Source organism: Symphodus melops (assembly GCF_947650265.1).
Source record: "Symphodus melops genome assembly, chromosome: 22".
NCBI lineage: Eukaryota > Metazoa > Chordata > Actinopteri > Labriformes > Labridae > Symphodus > Symphodus melops.
This window is the reverse complement of record NC_136712.1, coordinates 628,154-633,840: the sequence shown is the minus strand read 5'-3', so window position 1 is coordinate 633,840 and position 5,687 is coordinate 628,154. Positions and strand designations below refer to the sequence as shown.

Below are 5,687 nucleotides of genomic sequence, written 5' to 3'. Positions count from 1 at the left end.
TGGATTTCCTGTCCTGTTTTTTATCCCGAGTGTTTCTGTGTTAATGTTTCTCAGTGTTGATTGTTTCCTAGTTTAGTCTTTAGTGTTTCCTGTTTTATTTTGTAAGTATTGTCTGGTTTCCTGTCTCTCTGTGTTTTCGTCCTGTCTGGATTAGTCTCACCTGTGTCTGATTACCTGATGTCTCTCTAGTCTTTCTTCCCCTCATGTGTCAGCTCTCTGTCCTTGGTGGTTTGTCTCCCTGCTCCTGTCTCAGGGCTCTTTTGGACTTTTTGGAGTAAATAAATCTTTAGTAGCTGCACTCGGGTTCTCCTCCCCTGTTTGTCAGCCTGTGATCGTGACAGCACTGTGATCTTCTGCTTGCCTTGCCAGAGGTGGGAGGGGGGGCCAATAAATCATCTTCATCCATATCCGTGCACACCAGATTCAGGCCCAACAGTCGGAGCCTCAGTTGGGCCTCCCCAGTCCAAACGTTGTGGACACGGCCTGTTTCCAAGAAGCCGATAAAGGACACGCAGCAGTCTGCTAGAGAAGCGATGGTAAGTGGCTCATGTTGTTCTGGATAGAGCTCGGCTAACTGCTTTTAATGTACTTTGTGATAAGCTAATGGCTGCAGTCTTATGTTTAATGCATCGTGTCTCGGAAAGATATTGATTCTCACTCAGCTCTTCAACAGAGAACAATAAGCATATTTCCCAGCATGCAAAGTGTTGCTTTATGGTACATTATCCTTGTTTTTTTCCCACTTTAGCTTTAGCCTTTAGCTCAGTTTGTGCTCGCCTCATTAGCATAACTTTTTGACTGCTGCAACATTTGATCAGCGTCCGTCTGCAGGACTGAACGGTGGGCTGAGAGACGAGATCCCTCTGCCTTTGTGTTCCTGAAACACGGCTCCACTCCGCGTGAATTATTGATCAGTCCGAGGTGGTTTCACTTCTCCCGTCCCGTGAGGCGAGCCATAACAGGAAGCAGGAGCACAGAGGGTCTGAGTGGGCCAATCTGTGTGTTTATGAGTTCAGCATGTGGCTGTCCTCCTCATGACCTGCATGAATCAGAGCCCGGAGCGGCCCGGTGAACCGGGCTTTATGGAGGTGCTCTCAGCCGGCTTGTTAAGGTGCTAGTGTTGTCCCTAAAGGTAGACCAGGTGATGCAGTTAGCTCTAAAATGTTTAGTTCCTGTATATTATTTCCTAAAGCAGGGTGAGGACCTCTGCCATATATCCTCTTATAAATGACATATTTCTAAATAGTTTATTGATAAATGCTGTAATCACATGCTCTTATAATCACAACACGATGTGTTCTTTGTTTGAAAATGAAAGATTACAAGATCATCAGGTCACGTTTGTGTCACATGTTCCTTCAGAGTCGTCCGTCTTCAAACCAGCTTGTCTCTTTGTCCTCGACGATCCTTGTGCTGTCCACCTAAATATAAAGGAAGAAGACAAAGTCTACTGGTGTTCCCATCAGGAGCCTTTTACAGCGTGTGTGTGTGTGTGTGTGTGTGTGTGTGTGTGTGTGTGTGTGTGTGTGTGTGTGTGTGTGTGTCCTCTCACTCTGGAGAGGACAGCACATGTCATGTTAATGTGCATTTTCACAATCAAAGTCAATGTCAGGGGGTTGACAAAAAAAGTGTGTGTCATCCTGTGAGAACATGAACTCGCAGCGTCCGTCCCGCTGACGTGAGCTCCGGGGAAGTTTCATGTATCTCTGAACCAATCGAGAGTGGCCGTCTTTATCTTCAGACTCTTTTGATCAGTGAACAGCTTATTTCACTTCAGCCATCCATCTAATCAGACCAGCGGCTCTGTGACACGTCCATGTTGTTAGCTGACTAATCTTGGCCTCACACAGCCGTGACCAAGCGTCATCACAAACTTCTCTCATCTCTCAAATCTCAGCCGGGATTAGCCAGTAATCCAAGGACATTCCCGTCCATTTGAAGATAGCTAGCGGCCACGAGTCATTAATCTGGGCCGGAGTCATCAGTCACGTTAGCCTCTGATCACCCTGTTCGCCGGACGCTCATTTGCTCTCTTGTTGCCCAGAGGAAGCATTTAGTTAGCTGATTTGGGATGCGGTAAATGATGGCAGTGACAGCGTGCAGTCATCCGTGGCTGTCTGAGATGCAAACACAGCATCTCAGCCTTTTACATTTTTTATCATTTCGCCTCATTTACAGGCAAGTAACCAGGTTATTTAAAAACCTTTCACCACATTGACCTTATTCAGAGCAGCTTTACTTATTTAAAAGGCGTTTTTAGCCTTAAAATGCCACTTCAGTTATAAAAGTATTTTACTTCTGGGAGTAAAAGGATGGAGGATGTAGATCTGCAGAAAATGTTAATAATAATGACCTCCTCCTCTTCAGGTGAAATCAGTGTCCTCGCTCCTCTTCATCATGTTATAAGTGTCCTCGCTCCTCTTCATCATGTGTGTGAAGTGTGTTGTTGTAAATCCACTCTGATCCTGTATTTGATCATGTCTATAAACCCCTCTATTTCAGCCCTGCTCAGAACAGGCTGTTTCTGTGTCTGTAGCTTTAAATATGTAAATGAGCTGTGTCTGACCACGCCCCCTCTCTGGAAGGGCTCGGGTGTACTCGCTGCTTTCTGGCTCCATGTCCTATTGTTTACGGTGAGAAGGCAGACTCAGAGGGCAGAACAAACACCTAGCTGTGGGAGTGTCACCCACCTGGGGGAGGGGCTACTGCCCTTTGTGATGTCATGAAGGGAAAATCTCCAAACGGCCTGTTTGAGGACACATTTTCTGAGACGTGGAGCAGGCAGAAGACGGAGAGGATGGACTTTTCTCATCATTGGGGGGTTTGCAGACAGACAGAGGAACATGGAGAAGTGTGTTTTGTGAATTATGTGACCTTTTATCGTACAAATCAACATTTGATGTGACAGCTTTATTCTGCAGGTTTTCCTACAAACGTCCTTGATGTCTTATTCAGGAATACAACATTTTCTGTCAACATCTTGGACGTTATTTTCACATCATGATATTCTTCCCCAAATAAAACAATCTGAGTCTGCATGCTTATAGCAGAAGCCTCATTCTTGATTTTAAGAGTTTAGATCTCGCCATGTAACATTCATATGTATATGATGTATTTTCTCATTTTAAAGGGGGACATATCTGTAGTTCCAGAGAGCTGAAGCATGAAAATAGATTTCCTTTCTTCAGGCTGAGGGGCAAAGCAAGGTCGCCTCCTCTGTCAAGACAACGTGTAGGGATTTCTCTTTCTTTTTATCATTTTCATGGGTCATACCATCGGTGAAAAGAGCCATGGGGGGGAGGGGGGGAGGCAGAAGTAAAAACACCACGCATGTCAGCCCAGTGAGGGTGCATGCAAACATAAACATGCAGCAGAATCAGCTAATAAACCACGCTGGAGTAATCGTAGGAGCTGTCACGCACTGACAGGCAAAGTGCTGCGTTTTCTTATTTAGCGTGCATCACCATCCCCCCTCCATGAACCCCCGCGGGAAGTCAAATGGTGCAGACGAGCAGGACCCTCGGCAAAAATAGACTCAGAATCCCCTAAAAGAATGAGGAGCGTCTATAAATAGCTGGCGCTCACACACAGTCAGCCATGTTCGTGGCATGCTGCGAGCAGGGAATCCCTGAAGGTTGCTCTCGGCTTCCACGTTGACGTCTTTTATTGTCTGATGATGAAAAACAGGCCGGATGGGAAACCTGGTGCTTTGGGCTCCATCTGCTTCAGTTCACTGCTCATTAAACTGGCAAAGTGACACAAGATTAATAGGAATAAAAATGAGGGATTGTTGCTGTCAGGTCGAGTCACAGAGTCCTGCTGAGCCTCCGCTCAGACACGTGACACAGTCCACGTCGGACCTCGACCAATCACAGCTCGGCGTTTGTCCCGACCTGTGAGACACGCAGAGGTGGGCAGAAAGGTGTCAGAGGAACTTTCACTGATCCACCTGCAGGCAACAACAACAACAACACATTTTGTCCTCTTCTATTTCTGCTGCTCTCTTGTCACCGTGACGTCACGAGGCAGCGAGGACAGAACCGGGGTTTGTGGTTTTATCTTTGGACTTTGGCTGACGTGCTGAAGTGACAGATTCTCTTTAATCATGTCAGTGCGTGCATATCAGATCAGTAGTGATAGCACTAGCCTACTGGTTCTAAGTGTGCAGGCTCCATGGGCCCAGTAACACTGAGGATCAGGATACTTACTGACCTTTAACCTCTGGGCTGTGTTTGTGCTGTTTGTTCCTGTGAATCTCAGACTAATAATAATCTGTCTCTCAGTCAGATTTCATGTTCGAACAGAGTCTGAGCTCCACTCACATTACATGTTAGCAACGAGTAGCATCTACCCGGTTTGTTACCTCAACTCGTTCATGAGCTGGTTATTTTTCATTGCTAACCCCGATCCAATCGAGCGCTGACTTCTGGTTTGAAAAATCCAAGATGGCGACAAACAGAAAACCCAAACTGGAGGCTTGAAAACATTCTGTGAACCAATGGGTGACTTCCTGTTTCTGATCCCTTCATCTTACTGTAATCCAACGCAGCACCATGCGCTCACGTTAGCATCATGGATTCAAAGCTGCGTCCATGTTTTCCTACAGTAAATGTTTCACTGCATCATGTAGCGGTGGAGAGTTTCCTGTTTAAACCACTGGGGGCTTTTTGTGCTTCGTGTTCTCCTGTTTAATTTATATCTTGTCTCTTTCTCTCTCTTATTGCACATGCAACAAACAGAACACGCACCTCATGCTGCTCATCTCTCTGACCCGTTTTCATCGGCGTGCAGAGAAGAGCCGCCCGCCTGTGTCAAACTGTCCATCCTGCTTCATGGTTTATTCATGCAGCAGAGCTTTCTACTGAATCTGCTCTCAGACTGTTCGTACTCTGCAGCTGTGGATCAGCGTGAGCCCGGTCCGGCTCTGCTTTCGTCTGAACTTCTAAATGTGGGAAGAACATCCTGAAAGCACAACGTCGAACAGATCCAGATATCTGAGTGTGTTGTTCTCTGAACCGTCAGATGTTTCATCTTTGATTTGCAGTCTGAGTCTTGTCTTGGCTAAACGTCATCCTAAAAAGATGTTTTGGATGAAGACGGCTTACTATGTGCAATGCATTCTGGTACGTGTAGTCTGACTGAAGGCAGTCTGAATGAAGTCAGCGTTTAAAGAACAGAAACGAGCTGTCTTTATTCAAACAGCAGGTAACGATTCCAAACTGCTGCATCTTCTTTTTTAAACAGATTTAATCTTCTGTGTTCACGTCCAGTAAATCCTCCAATCACTACACTCAGTATTTGTGTTTCCTTGACGCCCGTTCGGGGTGCGTTCCCTTCTTCGAAGATGTGGCTGCGTCTTGCTCACCGTGGTCGACTGTGGGCTCCACAGATTGATCGGCTCATGGACGAGGTGTCCCGCTCAGGTCGACCTCATGATGATGAAGCTGCTGTTTGGACCCACATGATTCTGTATTTAACACTGAAGACAGATGATTAATCATCTCAGCAGGACAAAATATTTCACCTAACTTTGCATGATTGAAAGTGAGTTTGCATGCGAACTAAAAAAAAGTTCTTTAAAGTGTGACTGGTGAGCCCTCGTCGTGTTGAGCAGGTAAAGAAAGAAGCTAAGAACATTTAGTGTGACGCCTGAGAGAAGAGAGGAATCATGGCGTCTGCGTTAAAGT

The 5,687-nt window shown here is 46.0% G+C and overlaps 1 protein-coding gene across 1 annotated transcript in view; it reads left to right on the top strand.

The window, feature by feature from the left end:
• Positions 1-209: 209 nt before the first annotated feature.
• The window catches only part of kcna1b (potassium voltage-gated channel, shaker-related subfamily, member 1b), a 12,708-nt gene continuing 7,230 nt past the window's right edge, over positions 210-5,687 (top strand). The window contains exon 1 of the mRNA XM_079334780.1: positions 210-536. The gene's annotated coding sequence lies outside the window, so the exon portion shown is untranslated. The remainder of the gene's footprint in view (positions 537-5,687) is intronic.